The sequence below is a fragment of the Carassius carassius genome, chromosome 9, assembly GCF_963082965.1.
Source record: "Carassius carassius chromosome 9, fCarCar2.1, whole genome shotgun sequence".
Classification (NCBI taxonomy): Eukaryota; Metazoa; Chordata; class Actinopteri; order Cypriniformes; family Cyprinidae; genus Carassius; species Carassius carassius.
In genome coordinates this window covers 34265775-34279965 of record NC_081763.1, presented here as the reverse complement: position 1 = coordinate 34279965, position 14191 = coordinate 34265775, and positions in this window count along the sequence as shown.

Here is a 14191-nt window from a genome sequence, read left to right as displayed (position 1 = left end):
AGTGATTATACATTTAATTTGATCTTTTACTTCTTTATATTTAAGCAATGAATTGTTCAGTTTCCAAAAGGAGGTAAATCTTTGCAAGTTAGCAGAATCTGAAAGAGAAATTAATATGGATATGCATTTGTGATCAGAGAGAGGCGATGGAGAAATATCAGAGGATACATTATTTAGATCTCTAGAGACAAGCCACATATTGATACGAGACTGGTTTGAAAGAGAATTGTTACTCCATGTAAATTGTTTTTGAGAAGGATGAGTTTCTCTCCAACTGTCGAGTAAAGAGAATCTCTGCATAAACCTCTTTAAATACAGACTCGAGTTATCAGGTGACTTTGGAGGCCATCTATCTAAGATGTTATCCAGTGCCACGTTAAAATCTAAAAAAGAATTTGGGTATTTAGTGAGTAATTTCAACACATGTTCTTCTACTTGATCCATAAGTTTTTCATTGTCTTTTTGTTGATTGAAACCATAAATATTAACAATAATACCCGTTAAATTCGAAATACCCAGTACGAGACAGATATATCGACCACCTGAATCACAGACAGAGCATACAATCTTCCCATTAAAGCGGTTTTTGAGAACACAAACACCAGCTGAGTTACTTGTACCATGAGCCATCCACAAATCGGATCCCCATTGAGATCTCCAAAAAACATAATCCTCTTTGGTTGAATGGCTTTCTTGCAAAAAACAAAAGTCAGATTTAAATTGTTTAAGAAACAGAAAAATTGCTTTCCTTTTTGTAATATTTCTTAACCCTCTAGTATTAAAAGAAGAGATAGAAAGAGACATAAAGTGAGAAAAAAACCTATAAGCTATAACCTATAGTCCTATAGAGGTAGATCTAACCGGTTTCTGAAAATGTGTTAAATATACACACAGAACGATGAGAACAGCAAACTCTATACTAATACAAATTATATAGTGCAAATCAGAGTTTAGATTTCAATATTCACAACACATGAATAATCTCTTTTCTTGTAGTAGAAATATAAATTCTACAGTGCAAATGCAGAGTCTATAATAACATAACTAACAAGAGCTAAATTCCTTGTTTTTTTTTTTGTTTTTTGTTTTTGTTTTTTTTTTTCACAAGGAGCGAGATTGAACAGAACAAACTCCTGAGATTAGGATGCCTGACAAAAAAAACTTACAAAAATAAAAAAAAATAAAAAAAATAAAAAATAAATATTAATAAAAAAATAAAATATATATATATATATCATTAGCATTGCAATCACATAACTGTATAAATTAGGGTGGCATTAGTACTTAGGGTGGCATTAGAACTTAGGGTGGCATTAGTATATTCGTTCAAAATATCAACTAGCCTAAATGATATTTTTCCTTCTCCTCTTTTCGTAATAATAATAATAATAAAAAATAATAATAATAATAATATATATATATATATATATATATATATATATATATATATATATATATATATATATATATACATATACACACACACACATATATATATATATATACATATACATACATACATATATATACATATAAACATATTTTAAAAATGTTTAAGGCAGGCAACACTCTCGAGGTTGAACAGACTCTCTTTAGCCCATTGTTTCAGTGCAAGTTACAGTCAGGCTTCATGTAACGCTAGATCCATATCAGCTACATAAAGTTTCAAGCTGGAGGAAATATTTCGACTCCATCTACAAATGCCCTACCTCCAATAAAGTAAGCACGCTTGTTGTTTTGTCTGGCTTTTTCTACTATCGGCCACAGTTTGTTCCTCCTCTCTTTATCAGCAGGAGACAGATCCTCTGATATCTTCAGTCCAATTTCCCTGAGAAACGTAGACTCCTTTGCTGCACGCCACACAGCGTCGCGATAGAAACAGGAGGCAAATTGAAAAATAATACCTCTTGGTTTATTCGGTTGCTTGCGACCAAGCCGGTGTACAGTATCTATGGCGGTCGGAAGTTTATCTTTGTCCTCTGGCAGGAGTTGCTGACACACCTGGATGACCTGTTGTCGAACATCTTCTTTCTCCTTCTCAGGGACTCCGTGGATTCTTAAATTCCACCGTCGCGAATAACTCTCCAGATGCGCTAGTCTTCTCTCTTGTTCAATGGTAATCTGATCCATTTTGCCGACCTTGGACTCCACCGCGCCATACTTAAGTTTCAGACTGTTAACTTCCTCACTCATGAATTCGATGGCTTCCTTGACACTTGTGATTTGCTTGGTGTTTTCGTTTATTACCTCCTTCATGTTAGTAATCGCGCGTGTATTTTCTCCTATCATTTTTTCCAGGGAATCAGACTGAGTGTTTACTAATTGCGAGAGGGCACCAAGTTGTGAGAGAACGTTAGCCATGTCAGAACGCTCAGTCTTCCGTTGTTTGGCGGCAGGAGATTTGCTCGGCGTATTTAAAAGAGCTGGGAATTCCTCCTCGCACAACATGAATTCGTCAGAAATTGAATCCAAGTCTTTCCTGACATAATCATGTAGGTTCACTGAACCGGGACCTCTGGAAACCTGCAGCGTTTCACTATCGGCAACGTTAGCAGGATTAGCACTAGCCTGCGAAGCGCTCTTGTTTTTTCTTTTTTCAGTCTTGCCCATTGTGTCACTCTCTAAAAGAGGGATGCTTATCAACTGAAAGATGTTAGAAGTTGAAAGAGAGTGATGAAGTGTTTCTCTGACTGCACTAAAAGCCAATTTTACGTTTTGAGTTTGCAGAGCACATCAACTTACATGTTGCTAGAGCGCCATCTTGAACCGCCCCCCAGTTTATTTGAATTTGGCGCTCTCTCCTCAGAGCTGGTGACGCGCTCTGACGCACCTGTCAGCTGATGGAGGCGGAACTTACAGCGATCGCAAATTCCTGACTTTCTTTTTTATTTTAGAGAGTTTTTATATATGTGAGAGTGTGTTTTATGTTGAATGTGAATGTATGTGCATGATTACCATCTGTTTGAGTGCAAATCAGCCCATATCAGCTCGCTATTACTGAATGGTCACGGCTATCAAAGTGAACGCGTCTATATGAATAGGGAGAGTGGATTATTTACTTCGGCACATCAGCACTTATTTGCATCGTAATTCATTGTAAAATATGCATCTCTAGCAATCTCAGGATTTTCTGTAATTGGCAAACAAAGTTAAATCTTTTTTTTTATTTTTCTTATTATTCTTATTTTTCTTACTCAAATTATTCTTATTGTATTTTTCTAGTGCTCAAATAAATCATTTATATGATGTCTAAGTTTCTGTCTAGTGTTTTATAATTGAAAAAAACTATGCAGTGGTATGTTTACTGACTAAATAGTTTGTAGAAGCCTTCAATACTATTGGGAAATATATTTTCTTATATTTGGGGGGTGGGGGGGTGAGAAAAATCTCAGAAAAATATTTGCAGGTCCCTTTGAGTCCCATAATGGGGGGTGCTGGCTAACAGGTTAAAGGACACACTCAAAGATTGACAAGAAACACCGTGGTAGGTGTCGATTTAAAAGTATGGACATATCCTACCTTATTTGTAAATGAAATTCATCTCCAATCCCTTATAGTTTCATGTTTAGCAAGTGTTGTTTGAATGCTAGAGAAAAAAAGAGTAAAAGAGGCCAAATAACACATTGTTGGCTATATAATAAAGCAGTATTCAGGGAATGGGGAGATGGGTGATTCCCCTGGACCATGTCTCTGATTCTGCTAAATGATTTTTTTACTGACTGTAAATAGGAGTAAAATGTCTTATCCGGGTAATGCTACTCCAATACAATACCATGTAAAAATACCAATGGTCTTTTATCTATTATCTCTGACAAGTGTTCATAACTGCATGCGATTCATCTGCGGTTATGATGCGATATTGCGTAGCTTGTCAGAGAACATCTCGGTTACGTATGTAACCTTGGTTCCCTGAGTAGGGAACGAGATACTGCAATGACGTCATTGCCTTGCAAACACCTATGGTGTGACGAATGTCTGAAGCCCTTATACATCACGCCAATTTATTGGCCAATAGCGCTTAGCACCGCCCATACGTACATATGCTATATATGCGTGCTGAGCGTCATTTCATCAGATTTACACAATGACGAAGAAAGTGCTATCGAAGGTATGGAACGGCCAAGCATCGCAGCATCTCATTCCCTACTCAGGGAACCAAGGTTACATACGTAACCGAGATGTTCCCTTTCATAGGTTCACTTCGATGCTGCGATGACGTCATCGCCTTGGGAACGATATACCATAACGCCTGACATACCTAAGATAGCTGGAGGACCAAGGAAAGAATCTGCTCAAGCGGAAGAGACCCGGGAGCCAAGAGCCATCCTCACATCCAGATAAGTAGAACTTGATGAAAGTGCTAGGAGAGGACTAACCTGCCACAGCACAGACATCTCATACAAAGCTCTTAAAAGAGAGCCTGAAAAGAAGCCATTGCTCTTGTAAAACGAGCACGCACCTTAGGAGGTGAAGTCACACCATGCGCCTCATAGGCTAAAGATATAGTACTATTTGACCCCGCATAGCAAGGGATAAAGCCTCCAACCACTTGCTGAAACGAACAGTGTTGAAGCAGCCTTAGGATATGCTAGGCCTAGGAAGCAGTAAGACTTAACCGACCTTGGGGAAAAATCCATACAAGAGGAGCTGACAGAGCCTGCAGATCCTATTCCTCTAATTGAGAATAGATGACTTCAAAGTTATCTGACAAACTTAAACGGCTCAAATGGATGGCCTGCCAGGGGGGACATGAACTGCTCTGATCGACAGGAACCTGGTCTGCGTCCAAAGAAGAACACATCTCACCAACCTGACAGGGGGCGAGAGTGTAATCCTCTCTGACCAATGTATGAGACCACAGCAGTCCTCAGTCCTTGACCTAATGTGACAGCCACTCAACTGGCATTAAAGACCAGTTCAATTGAATAAAGTATTGGCAAACTTCATTCAAAAAGCAAACCTGAGGAACTTCCTGTGTCTCCTGGCAAATCACATGAGCCAATATTTTACTCACAATAGAACATAGATAACGTAGCAAATGTTTAAACTGAGAAATTTTACACTTTTATCCACTTAAATAGCTCAATTAAAATTTAATGCCTGCTACAGGTCTCAAAAAAGTTGCCACATTGGGGCAACAAATGGCTAAAAAAGCAAGCAGTTTTGAAAAGATTCAGCTGGGAGAACATCTAGTGATTAATTAAGTTAATTGATATCAGGTCTGTAACATGATTAGCTATAAAAGCTTTGTCTTAGAGAAGCAGAGTCTCTCAGAAGTAAAGATGGGCAGAGGCTCTCCAATCTGTGAAAGACTGCGTAAAAAAATTGTGGAAAACTTTAAAAACAATGTTCCTCAACGTCAAATTGCAAAGGCTTTGCAAATCTCATCATCTACAGTGCATAACATCATCAAAAGATTCAGAGAAACTGGAGAAATCTCTGTGCGTAAGGGACAAGGCCTTAGACCTTTATTGGATGCCCGTGGTCTTCGGGCTCTCAGACGACACTGCATCACTCATCGGCATGATTGTGTCAATGACATTACTAAATGGGCCCAGGAATACTTTCAGAAACCACTGTCGGTAAACACAATCCGCCGTGCCATCAGCAGATGCCAACTAAAGCTCTATCATGCAAAAAGGAAGCCATATGTGAACATGGTCCAGAAGCGCCGTCGTGTCCTGTGGGCCAAGGCTCATTTAAAATGGACTATTTCAAAGTGGAATAGTGTTTTATGGTCAGACGAGTCCAAATTTGACATTCTTGTTGGAAATCACGGACGCCGTGTCCTCAAGGCTAAAGAGGAGGGAGACCTTCCAGCATGTTATCAGTGTTCAGTTCAAAAGCCAGCATCTCTGATGGTATGGGGGTGCATAAGTGCATACGGTATGGGCAGCTTGCATGTTTTGGAAGGCTCTGTGAATGCTGAAAGGTATATAAAGGTTTTAGAGCAACATATGCTTCCCTCCAAACAACGTCTATTTCAGGGAAGGCCTTGTTTATTTCAGCAGGACAATGCAAAACCACATACTGCAGCTATAACAACAGCATGGCTTCGTCGTAGAAGAGTCCGGGTGCTAACCTGGCCTGCCTGCAGTCCAGATCTTTCACCTATAGAGAACATTTGGCGCATCATTAAACGAAAAATATGTCAAAGACGACCACAAACTCTTCAGCAGCTGGAAATCTATATAAGGCAAGAATGGGACCAAATTCCAACAGCAAAACTCCAGCAACTCATAGCCTCAATGCCCAGACGTCTTCAAACTGTTTTGAAAAGAAAAGGAGATGCTACACCATGGTAAACATGCCCCGTCCCAACTATTTTGAGACCTGTAGCAGAAATCAAAATTGAAATGAGCTCATTTTGTGCATAAAATTGTAAACTTTCTCAGTTTAAACATTTGCTATGTTATCTATGTTCTATTGTGAATAAAATATTGGCTCATATGATTTGAAAGTCTTTTAGTTTTCATTTTATTAAAAGTTAAAAAACGTCCCAACTTTTCCGGAAATTCGGGTTGTAGTACATAATGTGGCTATTCACGTAAAGCGAGTGTTAGCGAGAGTAGGCTGACCATTGTGAGCATTAATAACTTGCCATAAAAGACACTCTTACATGTGAATTTGTTCACAAAGTAGCTCAGAGTAACCCAGTTGGGTTGAGAAGAATAATGATAGGCCAGTTATGCAAATAGTTTTGGTAGCCTGAAGTGCCAAAAACCATGTTGCATGACAATGTGTGTTGCAAAACTCAACAGATCCAGCTCGTAGCACAGAGTTTACTATTTGTTCCAGCTCAAACAGCAGTGGAGCTGAAGAACATTACTAGCTGGACAGTCTAGTGTTTGGTAGCATGAAGCGCCAAAAACCAATGCGCACTGCAATGTCAGCTGTGGAATCCATGATAAAAACGGGTCACATGTAACTAGAGTTGAAAGCATAAATGCCAATCAATGTACATGCATTCATGCAGTGCAGGAATAGAGACAAAAAACCCCTGCTCACTCTGCAGCTCCAGTCAATATGGCATTAGGTTTTTCATAAAAACAGCTTGCCATAAGAGTCTGCTCAGATGTGAGCTCCCCCACTGATTCGTACCAGCTCAAGCATCAGCAGAGCTGAAAGACAAATTAATAGCTGGGTCGACTTATGCTTGGTAGCACGAGGTGCCAAGACCATAATGCAAGACAAACACTGGCTGCAGAATTCTTGTAGTCTGCGCCTAGAAGCAGTACACGAAATAAGTGCTGGAAGTGTAGCACCAATTCAATGCACGTGCCTGCATCAGTGCAGCGCAGAAGTAGAGAGAGAGAGAGAGATAGGAAAACCCGTCTGCTCAACTTTACAACCTGAGCCAATATAACATTAATGTTACAACAGCTTGCCACTTAATATTTCAGCTCAATACAGCAGCAGAGCTGAACAAACTATCGTACTCAGGCCCGGTTCATGGCAACCGTGCCTAGTGTGAGTACACCCTAAAACAGTACACGAAACAGAGATGGAAGTCAAATCAAATGAAGCCAAATCAAATGAACGTGTCTGCATTAGTACAGTGCAGCAGTTAACGTTAGGGAGAAAGGGGAATTTTTAACCACCTGCCTAATCACCGTTATAGAGAATATTCTAAAGCACATGCTTTTTTTGATCCACATGACAGCTTACTGACAGTGACAACAGCAGCAGCATAAATGTAGTAAAATTTAAAACAATTCTAATATTTTAATAATGAACACAACATGTTTTCAAGCAGGAATGCATGCTGGGAAGGTGTGCAATATTGTTCCATGTAAAATTGTTTATTCAGATGACTCAATTTGAAAAGCCTAGAGATTGTTGTGAACAAATACTTGAGTATCTAAGTAAGTTAAACAAAACAGCTTATGCTAGTGACAAGGTTTTTTTTTTTTTTCATTTCACACAAAACATTAAACTGACTTCTACTAAACATTCTTTTTTCAGGCTACTTTTTTACATTTGTTAGTAGGACTTTTTGAAAGTTGGATTTTTTGTGTATATAGTTCTCTGTTTATTTGTGCTTTTTTTTAATACAGGTAAAGAAGATAAGTGAATCACTGTGTTATCTCCTGTCAGTGGGATCGTATCCATCAGGGTATGATAGATCCAAAAGGCACAACCTTCGTAGATTTGCACTCAAATTCAACCTAAAGGGTTGTTACAAACCCGATTCCAAAAAAGTTGGGACACTGTACAAATTGTGAATAAAAACAGAATGCAATGATGTGGAAGTTTCAAATAGCAATATTTTATTCAGAATACAACATAGATGACATATCAAATGTTTAAACCGAGAAAATTTATCATTTTAAGGGAAAAATAAGTTGATTTTAAATTTCATGTCATCAACACATCTCAAAAAAGTTTGGACAAGGCCATGTTTACCACTCTGTGGCATCCCCTTTTCTTTTTATAACAGTCTGCAAACGTCTGAGGACTGAGGACACAAGTTGCTCAAGTTTAGGAACAGGAATGTTGTCCCATTCTTGTCTAATACAGGCTTCTAGTTGCTCAACTGTCTTAAGTCTTCTTTTGCATCTTTCTCTTTATGATGCGCCAAATGTTTTCTATGGGTGAAAGATCTGGACTGCAGGCTGGTCATTTCAGACCCGGATCCTTCTTCTACACAGCCAAGATGTTGTAATTGATGCAGTATGTGGTCTGGCATTGTCATGTTGGAAAATGCAAGGTCTTCCCTGAAAGAGATGACGTCTGGATGGGAGCATATGTTGTTCTAGAATGGAACATTATTTCTTCGGCAAAGTTACTTTACGTATAATCAATCGTAGGAGCGAAGCAGGAATCCCCGGTAGGATTTTTCGATGAGGTAGGATATATCGAGACATTGCTAAAATTTTGCGGTACGGTAGGTAAATCTGATGAGGTAGGACAAATCGACAGAACAACAGCTCTGTATATTAAGTGCCGCTTGATTTGAAAGCAGGTGATTGTTATTTACTGCTAATCACAGAACCGGCTTTACTAAGGAGACACGCATGACAATCTCATGCGATTAATCGTGCAGCCCTAATAATATTGCCAAATAAAACGTTAACAACAATAAAATCAACTTTAAAAAAAACGTATTATTTTTATTCGTTTGCTCAGGCATGTTGCTAAATAACCTATATTTTCAATTAACCTATATTTTCATTGTCTATGACCAAAAATTTTGTTTTTTAAATATTCATTTTCAGTGCACTTGCAAAAATGTTTGATGGTGAAAACATGAAAATATACAACTGTACATATATATATATATATATATATATATATATTTTTTTTTTTTTTTTATTTAGTCGAGTCAGTTTTGCATCAAACATTGATCAATCGAGATCTGGCAGCAGTAGCGCTTCGCGGACTGCTTTACTAAGAATCTGGATGTGTCTTGTGAAATCATCCAGTTGCTAATAACTATGAAGAACTGGACACTCTCAAGCAGACAGATCTAATTGTTAGGCTGGCTTGTAAACTGTAAAAAGAGACCAAACTCAATATTTCAACAATAAGTCAATGTATTATCAATATATATACAGTAAAGACCAAAAGTTTGGACACACCTTCTCATTCAAAGAGTTTTCTTTATTTTCATGACTATGAAAATTGTAGAGTCACACTGAAGGCATCAAGGGCTATTTGAGCAAGAAGGAGAGTGATGGGGTGCTGCGCCAGATGACCTGGCCTCCACAGTCACCGGACCTGAACCCAATCCAGATGGTTTAGCGGTGAGCTGGACCGCAGACAGAAGGCAAAAGGGCCAACAAGTGCTAAGCATCTCTCGGGGAACTCCTTCAAGACTGTTGGAAGACCATTTCAGGTGACTACCTCTTGAAGCTCATCAAGAGAAAGCCAAGAGTGTGCAAAGCAGTAATCAAAGCAAAAGGTTGCTACTTTGAAGAACCTACAATATGACATATTTTCAGTTGTTTCACACTTTTTTGTTATGTATATAATTCCATATATAATTCCACATGTGTTAATTCATAGTTTTGATGCCTTCAGTGTGAATCTACAATTGTCATAGTCATGAAAATAAAGAAAACTCTTTGAATGAGAAGGTGTGTCCAAACTTTTGGTCTGTACTGTAAATCAAATGATTAAACAGACACAAACAAATGTCTATGGGAAAACACACGTGTGTGGGTATTAAGTAAAAAAAAAAAAAAAGAAAGAAAAAAAAAAAAAACGGGGCCCTCCCAACACCAAACACACAGATCCTTTTTCTGTCCAACAAGACTGATTAGGAATTAATTTCACCTTTTGTTCAGAAAGCACCTGCACTACACAGCAGAGCCAGAAGAAGGTAGCAGGCAGGCGATAACACTGATGATGACCTTTAAGAATTCAATATAAAGCGCTCTCAACATATGTATTATTATTGAACTGCACTCTTACCTAAATACAATAGAAATTCAGACACTGCTGGAATACATATGTTTGCAGATTTAAATTTGGCACAGCCAGCTCCGCTTAACTTCAACACTGTTAGTGAAAACAGAAAATAATGTGTTGGCTATACCCTTAAATATTCTCCAAAATAAAAAGTGTCTCTCTGAAAGAAGAACAGCCTGTTCATAAAACATGATGCCTGATGAGGTTGCCTCACAGACATTTTAAAAACACATGTACAGTTTCCTCATATTTGACTAATAAATACTTAAACATTAAATTATATATATTTTCTTGGCGTGCAAGATAAGTGTTGAAGAGTGTGTCTCATTACTTTGTCTGTATTGAATGTCCCCAACTAAGCAACTCAAAGTTAACAGACACAAACTCCACCCAGAGACAGAAATGGGGGGGGGGGGGGGGGGGTAATACTTATAAAATAAAAGACATTCAAAATTAAATTGCTAAAGGCTATGCTTTTCCCCAATTAACATCCCACAGGATTGAATTCCAGTAAAATATCCCTGTTATCCAGCACCCCCCATTATGGGACTCACAGCTGAAAGTGCTCTATCAAACTTATAATTGTAACAGTTTCCTACTTCAGTGTGTTACAAACATAATTTTGGTGTCTTTGGAAAGAAGACACTTTGGGCTTTACTTTTTATCAACCAGATTTGATAATACTCAAAAATATTAAATGTTATAGACACTGAAGTGCCTTGAATTTTTTTTTACCACGCTTAAATATTTTTTTATTTGATATAAAAATACATTAAATGAGTCCTGGAGCAATCTAGAAAAGTTATGGGTTGAAAGTCACATGTCTCATGAGTTTCTGTTTCAAATCTGAATAAAATATCATGAAAAATGAGACTCCTGCAAATATTTTTATGAGACTATGTCTACACCCCCCACCCCCCAAATATACAAAAACTGTATTGAAGGCTTCTACAAACTATTTAGTCAGTAAACATACCACTGCATAGTTTTTTCAATTATAAAACACTAGACAGAAACTTAGACATCATATAAGTGATTTATTTGAGCACTAGAAAAATACAATAAGAATCATTTGAGTAAGAAAAATAATAATAAGAAGAAAAATAAAAAAAGATTTAACTTTGTTTGCCAATTACAGAAAATCCTGAGATTGCTAGAGATGCAGCTTTTACAATGAATTACGATGCAAATAAGTGCTGATGGCCACTTATACAGATGGTAATAACACAAATGCACCATAAAGTAAATAATCCACTCTCTCTATTCACATAGACGCGTTCACTTCCAAATACAGCACAGTTCTTGGCGTAGTGGGTCTCCAAAGTCATGTCTCCTCCAAAACACGTGAACTTGCACAGGCAAACCAGAGGCTAACCCATGACACAATGAGACATGCCGCTTGCAAAAAGGTTGATTGCAATGATTGCATCATGAGAAAACATTACATTACAGAGTGCATAATATTAGAATAATAATGCCTTTCATTCTCACTCAGTCTGCAATAGCGTGATGTAATGTGCTGATGAAGTATAATGTCTGCGCAAACAGGGTGAACAGAGGTATGTAAATATATATATTGACAGTCAGGTAGAACAGCCTATTGTTATCCTGTGAAGACTGAAGAATATGATTGGACGAACATTTTAAGGTCCTATGCTTTCCACAGATTATATAAATATATATAGAAATATATTTGGACTACTTAACTTAGTAATTGCAATCGCGATGTGAAGAGACTTTCAACCAGCATAACAAAAAATGTAGTTGAACCAAATCACCTACCTTGCCTTTAACATTGAGGGGAGAGATGTCTTATCCACCGGGCACTGGATAAGAGCTGGGGCACTTGAGCCTGCCAAATTTCCCCCCATGATCTTCCACTGAACAGGGGCAACCACAAGTAAAGGAGGCAATATGAAGCATGAGGTGTCCCTCTGCTGTGTAGGAGCATGTAGTCTCATAGATTTAGATCATAGCCTTGGTGTTCCTGGCCAATCGGACTTGCTGGGATATTCACTTGGACCTCTGAATGTATTCCAGGTTTTCATGATCGGTGTATACAAGGAACTGGTTTTGTGCTCCCTTCAGCCAATGCCTCCAATCATCAAAGGCAGCATTCATGGCCAGCAGTTCTCTGTTGCCCATGTCATAGATCCTTTCTGCAGAATTTAGTTTCCTGGAAGAGTAAGCATTGAGAAAGGACATCCCCCTAGCCTATAGACAGATGCATCGACAAATGGTAATGAGTGGTCAGGGTGTTTGAGAATAGGAGCACAGGTGAATGATGATTTGAGCTCTTTTAAGCGTTGGGCTGCTGCAGATGTCAAAAGCAGTGTCTTTGGGGCACCACAGAACAGGGACATGAGGTTTTTCATGAAGTATCTAGAACATTTAATCATTTTACATTTAATCATTTAGCAGACGCTTTTATCCAAAGCGACTTACAAATGAGAACAACAGAAGCAGTCAGGTCAACAAGACAACAACAACAGTATACAAGTGCCATGACAAGTCTCAGTTAGTCTAGTATAGACCGCACAGGTAGGTTTTTTTTTTTTTTTTTAATTAAAAGACAAGAAAAGAAAAAGTGCTAGTGTTAGTTGGTTAAGTGCAGGCGAAAAAGATGAGTATTTAGCTGTTTCTTGAAAATGAGTGAAGACTCAGCTGTACGAATTGAGATTGGGAGGTCATTCCACCAGCTGGGCACAGTCCAGGAAAAGGTCCGTGAGAGTGATTTTGAACTTCTTTGGGATGGTACCACAAGGCGTCGATCACTTGCAGAGCGCAAACTTCTGGAGGGCACATAAGATTTAACCAATGAGTTTAGGTAAGTTGGTGCCGTGCCAGGGGGAATTTTACTGTTATTTAATTTAACCCACATTAAATCAAAACATGGTCTGAGAGTGCCATTTTTATTTTCCACAAAGAAAAGCTGGAGAAACTTTTAGATGGATGAACCCTTGCCATAACGCCTCCCCCACATGATAATCCATGGCTTTAGTCTTTAAGGTATAGTTCCCCCAAAATGAAATTTCTCTTATTAATTACTCACCCTCAAGTTGTTCCAAACTTGTAAGACCTTCATTCATCTTCAGAATACAAATTAAGATATTTTTGATGAGAGCTCTTTGACCCTTCCATAGACAGCAAGGGAGAAGAATTGTTGAACAAAATATGTTATTTTTGTTTTCTTTGCTCACAAAAAGTATTCTTGTAGCTTTGTAAAATTATGGTTGGGCTACTGATGTCGTTACTACATTTCTGGACCCTGATCATGGTAGTACCCTTGCTGTCTATGGGAGGGTCAAAGAGCTCAATCAGAGTGGTGTGAGGCAAGTACCGTCTAGTTGCACAGCTTCGGGTGCTAGAAGTTCAGGTGTAGAGGGGTGGAACATGAGATTAGAGGAGGCAATAGCAGTGCAGGTAGGGATGAGATTGTCTATCTTTACTGAGAGTTGATTAAATTGATCTAGAGACATCTTATCCCACCTGGCAAGTTCAGACTGAAGGTTGCAGTTGAGGCCTCAATGATCAATGGCTTCAATGGGGTCCTCAGGCCACCCATGCTGTGCATCCTGGGGGTTTTCAAAACCAAAATAAATGATATTGTCCAAAACGTAAATCCAGAACACCAAACCTGAGACGTGAGCTAAGAATAAATAGGCAGGGGTTCGAAACACAGGGTAGGTCCAAAATATGGAACATGACGTATATTGTAACAATAGATTAAAAAAAACACCCTTACACAAGGATATAATTATTGTATATGCTTTATTAT